At 37.5% G+C, this 14,134-nt stretch overlaps 1 long non-coding RNA gene across 1 annotated transcript; it reads left to right on the top strand.

The window, feature by feature from the left end:
• The first annotated feature begins 1,444 nt into the window (after positions 1–1,444).
• Positions 1,445–6,683, top strand: LOC125804852 (uncharacterized). The gene is made up of 6 exons (XR_007441058.1): positions 1,445–2,068; positions 2,998–3,019; positions 3,356–3,378; positions 3,721–3,750; positions 4,305–4,368; positions 5,842–6,683. It is a non-coding gene; the product is annotated as an uncharacterized LOC125804852 (long non-coding RNA).
• Positions 6,684–14,134: the final 7,451 nt, after the last annotated feature.

Below are 14,134 nucleotides of genomic sequence, written 5' to 3'. Positions count from 1 at the left end.
AGTGTGTGTGGTGTGGGCTATGTGAGCTGTGGAGTGTGTGTGGTTTAAAGTGTGTGTGGTGTGGGGTTTGTGTGGTGTGGAGTGTGTGTGTGGTGTGGGTTGTGTGGTTTGAAGCGTGTGTGGTGTGGGGTATGTGTGGTTTGAAGTGTGTGTGTGTGGTGTGGGGTATGTGTGGTTTGAAGTGTGTGTGTAGTTAGTGTGTGTGTGGTGTGGGGTGTGTGTGTGGTGTGGGGTGTGTGTGTGGTGTGGGTTATGTGTGGTTTGAAGCGTGTGTGGTGTGGGGTATGTGTGGTTTGAAGTGTGTGTGTGTGGTGTGGGGTATGTGTGGTTTGAAGTGTGTGTGTAGTTAGTGTGTGTGTGTGGTGTGGGGTGTGTGTGTGGTGTGGGTTATGTGTGGTTTGAAGCGTGTGTGGTGTGGGGTATGTGTGGTTTGAAGTGTGTGTGTGTGTGGTGTGGGGTATGTGTGGTTTGAAGTGTGTGTGTAGTTAGTGTGTGTGTGTGGTGTGGGGTGTGTGTGTGGTGTGGGGTATGTGTGGTTTGAAGTGTGTGTGGTGTGGGGTATGTGTGGTGTGGAATGTGTGTAAGGTGTGGTGTGGATTGTGTGTGGTGTGTGTAGTGTGGTATAGGTTCTGGTGTGGGTTGTGTTCTGCAGTCTCTTCTCCATACAGATACAGTACTGTGGAGCAGGGCAGAGAGGGGGGCCGTGCGCAGGATCGGCTGGTGTGTGTGAGATGGCCAACATTCCGCCCATTCATTCCTATGGGGAAAGTTCGTACGAAAATTTTACGAAAACCGTAAATCGTATCGGTGAGATCAGCATATCGTCTGAAACGTCTCTGCAAGTTCTGTATGTCTTGTGAATTTCGTGGTTCTAGCTCAAAAATTGTGACTTTTAGAGCCATTTGAAAAAAGTGTGAATGGAAGTCTATGGGAAAAAATCTGACTTTGGCGGACCACCGATCGGACCCTGGTGGTCCGATCACTTAGAAAAGCACAAGCACACCCCGCGGCAATAGGTTCTATCATCTTGTGAAGTTTCGTGGTTCTAGCTTGAAAACTGTAGGAGAAGAAACTGTTTATAAAAAGTTTATAGAATAATAATAATAATAAGATTACGAAGAACAGTAAGTTGGCTTTTCCAAGCCAACTTAATAATAATAATAAGATTACGAAGAACAGTAAGTTGGCTTTTCCAAGCCAACTTAATAAGAATAAGATTACGAAGAACAATAAGTTGGCTTTTCCAAGCCAACTTAACTAGAAAAGGCAAAGTTCGTGAACGAACTTTAAGTTGGCTTGGAAAAGTACGCTAATAACGTTTAAAAGTTAAAATGGTTACTAAGCTGTTTTTGTCTGAAGAGTTTGAAGAGTTGTTGATATGCTGTTAACTTTTGGCTAAACGCTAAATACCAAAGTCCAAAAACATTTGCCGAAAATCTAACGTCCAAAAATTTTTGGCTAAAAGCTAAAGTCCAAAAACTTTTGGCTAAACTATGGCTAATAAAGCAGTGTTCAAAAACGTTTGGCTAAATGATGGAATTCAAATACTTTAGCTAATAGAGAAGTGTCCAAACCCCTTTGGCTAAATATTGAAATTTTAATACTTTAACTAATAAAGGAGTGTCCAAAAACTTTTGGTTAAAAGTGGGTGAGAAAGCTACAAAGCAGTTTATTCAGCAGCTCCTCCAAACACACAGTACAGAAGAACAATGCAGAAAGGGTTGTCACCGCTAGGTGGCAGTAAAACTGTAAATGTGCACTCAAGCTTATAAAGGAGGGAGCGCACTCATTCCATCTGAAGTGCCCTGGATTAACTTAGTTCTTAAACTTTAAATTTTACACCCACTGAAGCACTGAAATTTACCTTGAACTCTTAAAACATGTTACCGTGTTTTTCATTGCCTTTTGTCTGAAATATGATGCACGGGGTGTGTGTAAATTTGTTGTTATCTAAATAATGCAATTCTTAGGGAGTAGGGAAGAAGGGAGCATGTAGTCAAATGGATGTACCCACAGACGTGGCCTAAGAGCGCGTGCGTCAAAGGAGCGGATCATTGCGGTCTCTGAGGTAAGTAGAGCTGACGGCTCTGGAATGAGTTTCTGTGTGGAAAAGGGTGCAAACACGGCGAAATACGCCCCCTTTAATGTCCACTTCGTGTATTTAGTTAGATAGTTGACTAATATGTATAAACTACTTAACAGCGTGTGTTAATATAGCTAAAACGTCGTTATATCTGTGTTTGTATAATGCTAGGTTAGCGTGCTAGCTAACACTACAGGCAGCTCAGAGAGGCAAGCTAGCATTAGCTCTGATACAGGGAATTCCTGCTTTAATCACAGATTAATTTTACACTCATACACAGAATTCGGGTAGCTGAATGTTCCAGAAACAAAAGATGACCCGAGCTAACCCGGCTAACTATTGGGCTTTTCAGTTATAAACTAATGTGGCAGTATTTTAGTTAGCGGTTAGCTATCCACTGCAGCCTGACCTGCCCTGAAAACCGGTTTAAGCCGGTTCAGCTAACCCAGCACGCTCTGCCACTGATTCTGACTGAACGCTGGCGCAGCAGTGGAAATTCTTATTATCTGAATAATGTGAATTTTTTATCAGCAGTTTAAATATATTATATATATTAAATATTATTTCTCAGTTTCTGGTTCATTATCTGTTAACGAAATATTGTCACTATTAGTAACAAGTTTACCGTTTTGTTGTTAGTAAATGCAGCTACAGTATGATCAGAATACACAATAACGCGCCCTGACCCGCCCGCGGGCCAAAACAAATTTCACACTTAATGTCTGGCTGTGTTTATGAATAATTATAGGCTCAATATAGACACCCAATATGCCATATTAAAGCTTAGAATCTCTGCTTTCTTAGTTATTTAGCATATTTAGCTGTATTTCCTTTCAGAAAATAAAAAAATTCAGTTAATTATTAATTAGTTGCTAGATATATGCATTTTCAATCACTTTCTTTTTTGTCAACAGTTGCAGTACTGACATTCATTGTGTGAGTAAACACTTCCAGTACATTTCAATGATACATGTCTCGAGTAATTTAGTTAGAGCTGTCAACTAACTTAATTGAATGCTTGTATGTTCTTTATTTAAGTTGTATTAATTCTGCTATCAGAAAGTAGGGTTTAAACATCTATTAAACTATTCAGAACTGTTGTTAAGAACTCCCACATTTAGTTACTGTAATAATTTGTTGCCAATAAATCCTTTAACATGCTTTGTTGTATGAAGCTCATGAATTGTTTTTTTTTTTTCAGTTTTGAATTCTTTGCAACATACTGGCCTTTCTTTTTACATTTTTACTAATATACATTTTTCTTTTCTGCAGTTGCTGATCTTGACGTTCCAAGTGTAAGTTAACCATTTAAATGCATAAGTACAATGTGTTGCCATTTTAAATGAACTTTTCGTTCTCATAGTAAGTTGAAAATAAATTCTTCAATAAGCCTGGTTTCTCAAAGTAATAAGGTTTATTACATTGCACAGTGCACAATAATGGCACTTTAATTATACTATAAAATTCTGATAAATAGTTATATTAATTAGTCAATGAATTATTTCTTGTCTGCTTTAGTTGTAGTTAATTAAACCAGTGTTTCCTAGCTTGTTTTAGTAGTAACACACTAAAAAGGATAATCTGATTTATGATTAATTTACCAAGTGTCCAATTTCTTCCTTTTTCTTATTTTACAGGAACAAGAAAGAGAGAGAACTACAGTGCTTGTAAGTACAGACAATTAACTGATTTAACAATTGATTAGTACCAGCACTTTTAAATAAATTATAATTAGAGTTTGAGATTGAGATTAGAGATTTAATGCTGCACTGTGTATAATAAACCAATAGGTTTATAGGTTTACAGACTCTGGAAACTCACCAAGTAAGCCCACCAGTGTGCTGTGCCCATTGTAACATTTACAAAAGGGATAACATTAGTCAACAGGCGAAGACAACTTCACACACTAGAAATTGTAACTGGACAATACTCTGGAGTAATTAGTTACTGATAGTTACTGACTGGACTGGACTGTTGCTCTCTTGTGCCAATATCATCTTTTTAAAAGTAAATTCTGCGTTTCATTTGTAATAAACTATTTGGAGTCACTGAGTCTAAAGTAAAAAAATAAATAAAAATTGAAGTTTGCTACACGTAATGGGTAGAAAATGACTTCTTAACTAAACTACGCACCCAGTAATGTTAAAATATGATTGCTGCATATTTAAAGTTAAAAGGTGTCATTCCGATGTTTTTGTTTCTCTTTTTTTTACAATTTCAGGGTTCCCTGTTATTGCCTGGTAGGGGTGACCCGAGGCCTTGCTACCAGGTTACAAGTTTACCTGGTAAGTTTATATTTCAATGATACTTCAGAGATATGGAGGACCAAAAATGACATAAGTATAAATAAATAAATGCATATATAAATGTAGAAATAAATGAATAAATAAATAAATACAAGCATAAATAATTGTAAAGGTAAATAAATAAATACATTTCTTATTTATTGATTGATTTTATTTATTTATTCATTTACATGTGCATTTATTTATTTATTCATTCATTTATTTCAACATTTCTACATTTATTTATTTATTTCCACATTTCTTCATTTATTTATTTCTGCATTTGTATGGTAATTAGGTAGGTGGTCCTATCCTCGCTCTAAAGCAGGATTGGTTGCGGCTCACTCGCGCGCCAGGACACAGCAGCTCGCGTGCCAGTGTTGCAGTGAATTCAGTCCCTCTGTTCCCCCTTCACTGCGCATGTCGCAGCTCAGATAGGCCCCATTTGTTCTCATTTGCACTCTTCTTTCAGTTTCTTTGCGTCGGCGACGTTTTACTTCTGTTGTAAAAAAAAAAAAAAAAAACTTAAAAAACTAAAAAACTAAAAGTGTAAAAAATTGTGAGAATAGGTTTAAATGCTCATTAAAAACATACAATGACTAGATTTCGTTCTGTTGTCCGCTCCGTGCAATAGACTGAGTTCAGCTGATCTAGTGTACCGTTTATATAAAGCTATATTATTCTGTTCAGACTCCAGTAAGTATGGTTTATTGGGATTCTCTAGTCTCACCAAATTTCATATAAAATAATACCACAGACCAACTGCTGTGCCATGTAATGTAGTTTATTTATATTAGCAATAAATATTTCAAACATTTATACATGTAATTTACCTAATTTAGTGAGTGTGGTGAGACGAGACAATCCCAATAAACCATACTTACTGGAGTGTAAACAGAATAATATAGCTTTATATAAATGGTACGGCTAAATCCACTAGATCAGTTGAACTCAGTCTATTGCACGGAGCGGAAAACGAATCATAGTATGTTTTTAATGAGCATTTAAACCTATTCTGACTATTTTTAACACTTTAAAGTATGAAATTAGAAGTAAAAAGTCGCAAACGCGAAGAATCAGAAAAAAAAGAGCGCAAACAAGAACAAATGGAGCCTTTCTTGCTCCTGACCCTGCTTTAGAGTGAGGATAGGACCGCGTTCCTAATTAACATACAAATGCAGAAATACAGAAATAAATAAATAAATGAATAAATAAATAAAAGCGCATATAAGTGAATAAATAAATAAATCAATAAATAAGAAATGTATTTATTTTAATTATTTACCTATACAATTATTTACGCGTGTATTTATATTTATTCATTTATTTATATCTACATTTATATGTGCATTTATTTATTTATACATTTTTGGTCCTTCATACAGGGATAGCTCTTTGTAGTTTTGTATATTGCACGGTGCAGTACTGATATGGATATGTGTAACTTTTTGTTTTCCCATTTTGTTTTCACAGGTTTTGAAGATCTCTCTTTTTCTTTATTCCCAATCCCCCTTTTCTATCATCTCTTTTTTCGTCCAATCCCCTTTCTATCCACTTGCACCTGCAAGTACAACGATAAAGGGCATTCAGTTGAACCCCTGAAAACGGAACTCTTGAAAAATAACCCCTTGAAATCTAAACTCTTGAAAAATAACCCCTTGAAATCTAAACTCTTGAAAAGGAAGGGCATTCAGTTGACCCCTGAAAAACGGCTTCATAGGGCATTCAGTTGACCCCTGAAAAACGGCTTCATAGGGCATTCAGTTGACCCCTGAAAAACGGCTTCATAGGGCATTCAGTTGACCCCTGAAAAACGGCTTCATAGGGCATTCAGTTGACCCCTAAACAACGGTTTGAAAAGGGCATTCAGTTGACCCCTAAACAACGGTTTGAAAAGGGCATTCAGTTGACCCCTAAACAACGGTTTGAAAAGGGCATTCAGTTGACCCCTGGAAACGGAAATCTTGAAAAAAGATCCCCTTGGCAAACTTGATTCCCTCATTTAACCCTGTATAGTGTTTCCTTGTGATTGGTTTCAGGTCAGACAATTCTCTAAAGAAGCAAACTCTTCACCCGAAGACAGTCATCACATTGACCGCGGCATCTGGAGCTGAAGACACACACATTCACATTATCGACTGAAGCTGCAGTTACCTGTCATTTCTTATAGCAGTATATTGTGATTTAAAAACATACAGCTTCTTACAGTGTGTACATACCACATTTAATACATTTAGTAAAAAATACAGTCTATTAAAATATTTGTTGCTGAACCTTTTTACACATTAAATACGTAATTATTTCATAAAAAGTTATTTCTTTTAGCAGTTGTCTTTTGTAAGCTTGTTTCCTACAGAGGTATAATCACATTTTTGGGTTGTGAGTGTGTTTTAAGGAGATACAATTGCATCTAGATACTGGATTGTAGTATATAAGACAGCTGTTTGAGTGTACAATTTAAGGGGAAAATTACGTTTTGAGAAGTTAATTAATAAAAGAAATTAATAAAAAAAGAATTTTTACATATATATATTTTTTTCATTTAGTTGACTGCATTTTATTGTAATTTTTTGTCAGCCAGTTATTTCTGCAATTAATTTATCTTTTTCTATAATCCTTATATACAAATCTTTTTCAATTGTACTTTTACTATAAACAAATTTTACAGACGTCTGCTTCAGTGTAGCCACTGGTAAAACTGCAAGGGTATCTTGGTCATATCTACATATCTTTTGGAAAAGTTTAAAGCCCTACTTTATTTGGTAAGTTTGTGTTAATAAAAAAAGCATTACTACCTTACAGCAGTATTTATCAAACATTACTGGGTTATTGTACTTTATAAAATTATAAACCATTAGACAAGTGTATACGTTACAGCAGTGTTTAAACATATTACTGGGTTATTGTAATTTATACAAATTTAAGCCATTAGACAAACGTACACCACAGCAATATTTATCAAATATTTTACTGGGTTATTGTAAATTGTAAACCATTACACAATCATATCTTAAAGAAATATTTTGGGAAAAGTAATACATTTTACTGGGTAAGACTTTATTGTGGGCTGCACTGTTTATATATTTGTAGCCATTTTACTAGCTTGATATTTCTGATTAATATAAACACTAGTGCTAGTAAGTTACAGAGTTTATCAAACAAGCTAATATAATTTTCCATATCTGGAAGACAGGGTTTTATTAAGAATTTTTATGTATATATATTTTTTCATTTAGTTGACTACATTTTATTGTAATATGTTTTGTCAGCCAGTTATTTCTGCAATTAATTTATACTTTTACTACAAACAAATTTTACAGATGTCTGCTTCAGTGTAGCCACTGGTAAAACTGCAAGGGTATCTTGGTCATATCTACATATCTTTTGGAAAAGTTTAAAGCCCTACTTTATTTGGTAAGTTTGTGTTAATAAAAAAGCATTACTACCTTACAGCAGTATTTATCAAACATTACTGGGTTATTGTACTTTATAAAATTATAAACCATTAGACAAGTGTATATGTTAAAACAGTGTTTATTAAACATATTACTGAGTTATTGTAATTAATAAAAATTTAAACCATTAGACTAGTGTATACATTACAGCAGTATTTATCAAATATTTTACTGGGTTATTGTAATTTATAAAATTATTATAACAAGCATATACGTTACAGCAGTGTTTATCAAACATATTACTGGGTTATTGTAAATTGTAAACCATTACACAATCATATCTTAAAGAAATATTTTGGGAAAAGTAGCCATTTTACTAGCTTGATATTTCTGATTAATATAAACACTAGTGCTAGTAAGTTACAGAGTTTATCAAACAAGCCATTGTAATTTTCCATATCTGAGACAAGGTTTTATTGTAACGAATAGAGAAATGCCGAAGAAAAGCAAGAAAGCCGTCGCAGCAAAGGAGCGTGAGGCAGCAAAGTTAAAACCCCGAAATGCTGAACAGCCGGTAAACAACGTTAGTACACACGTGACCACAGTCATGGCGTCCCACAATCAAGCAGATGAGCGCTATGAGTTGTTTTCTAGAGGAGTTCAGTGTACCTGTAATTCACTTACATTTCTAGCAGTACACAGTGAAAATAATAACCTGACCAGCCTAAACCTAGACCAGATATTAACACAGGGTGATGCTGTTTATACTCAAGTTAAACAAACATTACTGAATGAAGGGAGGTTTCAGAGTAACCTGCTGGCATCTGATGAGCTTCCCTGTACAGTAGAGACAGACACGCAGTGTTATAGTGTTATCAAACACCCACAGAGATTCGGGTTTCTGAGAGATGAGGCCCCTCAGGGGATGGATGAGTATGTGAATTTGGAGAGAGCACTAAACTGTCTGAGAGGTGATGTAACTGATGCTCTGCTGATTACTGGAGGAATGTGTGTTGCTGTATTCAGAGATCGCTCAGGTAGATTCGGGTTCTTTGATCCTCACTGTAGAACACCTGATGGACTAAAAGCTGATGAGAACGCAGGTACAGCTGTGATGCTCACGTTTGCAAACTTAGAGGACATGACTGAAAGATTACTAATACTGTACCAGGTGTGTCTTAAACTGAAAGATTATCATCAGTATGAGCTCCTCCCCGTGTCTTTCATTAACAGAAACACAGCTACTGCTGCAGACACTACCGATAATCAAATAACAGAAGACCCCTGTCCTGATCTGCAGGCTGACATTAGCCAATCTGAGCCACAACCTGTGACCAAATTAACCAAAACTCAAAAAAGGAGGCAATATTTACGTCTAAAGCACATTAAAAGAAAAGGACAGACAGAGGGAGAAAAGAAGGAGAGGTTAAACTGGAAAGGCAAATATGCGAATGATCCTGAATTCAGAGAAAAGATTAAACAACGCAGCCGAGTGTCTTACACTAAAAATATAAATTACAGACTTGCAAAGATAAAATCCATAGGAGTTAATTACATAGTTAACACAACTTACAGAGCAAAGCAAAAACTGTACGTTACAAACAGATACAGAACTAATCCAGATTACAGAAAAAAACAGAGACAGTATATCACGAACAGCTACAGAACTAATCCAGATTACAGAAAAAAACAGAGACAGTATATCACGAACAGCTACAGAACTAATCCAGATTACAGAAAAAAACAGAGACAGTATATCACGAACAGCTACAGAACTAATCCAGATTACAGAAAAAAACAGAGACAGTATATCACGAACAGGTACAGAACTAATCCAGATTACAGAAAAAAACAGAGACAGTATATCACGAACAGCTACAGAACTAATCCAGATTACAGAAAAAAACAGAGACAGTATATCACGAACAGCTACAGAACTAATCCAGATTACAGAAAAAAACAGAGACAGTATATCACGAACAGCTACAGAACTAATCCAGATTACAGAAAAAAACAGATATGGAACATGATCAACAGGTACAAAAATAACCAAGATTACAGAGAGAAAAAGAGACAGTACATTACACACAGCTACAGGAAAGATGAGGCTTTCAGGCAAAGACAGAAGCAATATTTTATGAATCGTCTGTCTGATCTGCATTTCAGGAGGATTCACAGAGAACAGTGCTTACTGCGGTCAAAAAACAGAGCATCTAGACTTAACACCCTACACAAGATACAAGATAAACATATACAGAGGAAGTACAGACTTAACCATTTTCAGCAACAGAGAAACACAACAGTACAAACACAACAAACACAAAACAATGAATCCCTAAATCCAGAAGTGCAGAAATCTCTAATCCATTTCAAGGAAATCATAAAAGCTGGTCCGAGTTACGTCTGCACAGTCTGTCACAGAGCATTGTTTTCTGATCAGGTCCGACTGTGTGATCAAACAAGCTACCAAAAAAAACCATCAATAACATCAAATTGCTTGACTGGAAAATATGTACACACCTGTTCCTCTGACTGTAATGATAACTGTGCACCTAAGGAAATGAAACATGAATGGATCTGCCACAGCTGTCATGATAACTTGAGTAAAGGGAGAATGCCTTCCATCGCTTCTGCAAACAAACTCCAACTCGCACCCATTCCACCTGAACTGTGTGATTTAAACATCTTGGAGAGACATGTAATAGCTAAGTATGTGTGTTTTGCTAAGGTCATCAGTCTTCCCAAAGGTCAGCAGAGAGCTATTAAAGGTGCTGTTGTGTCAGTTCCTTCAGATGTTGAAACAACAGTAAATGTTTTACCCAGACCCAGCAGTGAATCACAGCTACTCACAGTGAAGCTGAAAAGACGACTGTGTTACTCAGGCCATTACCAGTTCCAGACCATTTCCATGCAGAAGGTCCTGTCTGCCTTACTTAAACTAAAGGAAATCCATTCTGAATACAGAGACATTGTTATAAACAATGTGGAGCAGGATGAATTATTTGATGATTTTCCAGACCAAATGAATGCTGATGATATTCCAGAGGATGAAATAGACTTGAACATGATCTCTGACAATGATGAAACAGTAGAGCAGAACCCTGAGAGTGAACATGATGTAGATAATGAGGCTGAAAGCACAGAACAGAGCACAGGTCTCGCATTAGACACGTGTCTACAACCTCCAGATCTCGGTCAGCATCTGTTGTCATTCAATGATGGAATATTTTGCATTGCCCCTGCTGAGCAAAACAATCCAGTAAGCATATTTAAAGTTCCTAAACTGGAAGCAATGGCTTTTCCTGTTCAGTTTCCAACTGGAGAAAACACATTTGATGAACCTGACAGACACACAGCTCTCTCACCCAGCAGATATTTTAATGCCAGGTTGTTTTCCGCTGATAATCGCTTTGCAAGAGACACAAACTACATTTTCTTTGCCCAGTTTGTGACTGAAATGCATACAGCATTTTCCAGCATGTCAATCCAGCTAAGAAAAGCAAAATCAGTTACCCGTGAAGGCCGAAAAATCAACAGTGCACTATTACAGGACAAACGTGAATTAGAGAAACTCATACACAATAATGAGGTCACAAGGTTCCTCCAACCACTTCGTGGATCTCCAGCCTATTGGCAGAAAACACTCCGAGACCTTTTTGCAATGCTTCGTCAATTGGGAACTCCCACATTCTTCTGTACATTCAGTGCTGCAGAGATGAGATGGCCTGAAGTGATCACAGCGATTAAAGCACAGCAAGGTGAATCTGTGGACTTTTCAGCCCTGGACTGGTCAGAGAAATGTGAGATACTGCGCAGTAATCCTGTCACAGCCATGCGCATGTTTGAGAAACGTGTAGAAGCTCTTATGAACCTTATTCAGTCTCCTGCTCAGCCCATTGGTCAGATCGTTGACTTCTTTTTTCGCATTGAGTTCCAACAGAGAGGCTCTCCACACATTCACTGCTTATTCTGGGTAAACGGTGCTCCAGAGTTTGAGAGTGACCAAGATCAGGATGTTTGTGATTTCATTGACAGACACATCTCTTGCAAACTGCCAGACCCAAACACAGATCCTGAACTGAACAGAATTGTATCAGAAGTTCAAACACACAGCAGAAACCATTCTAAATCATGCAAAAAGAACAATAAACACTGCAGGTTTGGATTTCCTAAACCCCCCATGAAAAACACACTCATCACACGACCCAGACCACCCCCTGACACTGACTCAGATGATGAAGGTGCAGAAAAAGATGAACCTGTGACACAAGCTAAATCAAGGCTTCAGCCAGTGTGGGATCTGCTGAATGATAAGACTCAGAACTTTGAAAGCATCACGCAGCTGCTAGAAACTGTAAACATGACATATGAAGAGTATAAAGACAATGTAAACAGTCTCAGTTCAGCAAGTGTAGTTATAATGCAACGTGAACCAAATGATTGCTGGGTGAATGGCTACAATCCGCTGCTGCTCAGAGCCTGGGATGCCAACATGGATATACAGTTCATCCTGAACCCATACACCTGTATAATGTACATTCTGTCATACATCTCAAAAGGTGAACATGAGATGAGTGAATACCTGAAAGGAGTGATTAAAGAAATGTGTCCAAACACATCTGAGAGAGAAAGCATGAAACAGGTGATGCATGCCTATGCTAAAAACAGAGAGGTCAGTGCACAGGAAGCAGTAGCTCGAACCTGCAGTCTAAAATTGAAATCATCTTCCCGTGCTGTAATTTTCATTCCCACTGATGATAACACAGTAAAAATGAGTCTGCCTATGAGCTGCTTACAGGACAAAGCCCCTGATGATGAGAATGTGTGGATGACTGGATTAGCAGAAAAATACATGGCCAGGCCTGAAACACCAGAGTTTGAGAACATGTGCATGGCTGAATTTGCTAGTGAATATCGGATTGTTTATGCAGATCAGAGAAAAGGTAAAAATGTACTTCCACTGCAGAATGATATGGGATACATCAAAAAGCGAACCAGAGGAAAACCTGCCATCATTCGATTTGCACGTTTTTCACAACAGAAACATCCAGAAAAATTTTATGGAACACTACTAAAATTGTACCTGCCACACCGCAGCAGCTCACAGTTTAAAACTGCTCAGTTTAACACTTATGAAGCCTTCTATGCGTTTGCCTCAGTTAAACTGCCAGGAACAGACACACTGCAGCGGGTTTACACCACTGTAAATGAGAACAGAAAGAAGTATGAAAAGCACAGTGAAGCTATTGATAAGGCCATTGAGAATTTTGAACAGAATGGTCCTATTGAAGATGCCTGGACTAACTTGGCTCCAACAAATGAACTGATTCGATTAGAGTGCATGATAGAGCAAGAACCCACAGATCCCACTGACATAACTGAAGCAGATGATGTTCCAGATTTCGCTCCATCCACATCTGATAACAGAACAGCTATGCCTGTAATAGAAGCTCCACAGGTGAATCCTGCAGTGATCAGAAAAATGTATCAGAGCCTGAATGAGACACAAGCTGCTGTGTTCTATAAGATAAGGGATTGGTGTAAAAGAAAAGTACAGAATGAAAACCCAGAATCATTTTTTTATTATGTAGCTGGAACAGCAGGAACAGGAAAGAGTCACCTTATTAAGTCTGTGTTTGCAGAGGCAACTAAAATCTTACAGAAAATGCCATGTGTAAGAGAGGAAGCTGATATGTCCAAACCCACAGTGCTTCTGAGTGCGTTTACCGGCTGTGCCAGTCATAACATTAATGGAAAAACACTCCACGCACTTCTAAAACTCCCAAGAAGCCTGAAACCTCCATATCAGGGACTCGGAAACAGTCTGGATGAGATCAGAGCAAACTTTTCTAATTTACAGATCATGATCATTGATGAAATATCCATGGTGTCTAAACCACTGTTTGCCTATGTAAATTGGAGATTGCAGCAGATTAAAGGAAATAATAAACCTTTTGGTAACATTTCTATTATGGCTGTCGGTGATTTTCAGCAGCTACCACCACTAGGACGAGCCAGGCCACTGTGTGTGTATGAGGATCATGTGCTGGACTTCTGGAGAGATCACTTTAAGATGATCACACTGACTGAAATCATGCGTCAGAAAGATGATCTTGCCTTTGCTGAGCTGCTGAACAGACTGAGAGTGAAACAGAAACATGAAGCTCTGACTGATGCTGACAGACGTATGCTGGAACAGGTCATTAAACCTATTGAAGACTGTCCCCCAGAAGCATTACACATATTTCCTACTAATAAAGAAGTGGATGATTTCAACTCAGCAGCCATAACCTCACGCTTTTCAGATATCACTAATATAGATGCAGAGGATTATAAGAAAGACCCCAGATCAGGTCAAATGCAGAGACAAG

Source organism: Astyanax mexicanus, chromosome 10 (genome assembly GCF_023375975.1).
Source record: "Astyanax mexicanus isolate ESR-SI-001 chromosome 10, AstMex3_surface, whole genome shotgun sequence".
Classification (NCBI taxonomy): Eukaryota; Metazoa; Chordata; class Actinopteri; order Characiformes; family Acestrorhamphidae; genus Astyanax; species Astyanax mexicanus.
Note: the sequence above shows the minus strand (reverse complement) of the source record. Positions and strands in the feature narration are given on the sequence as shown.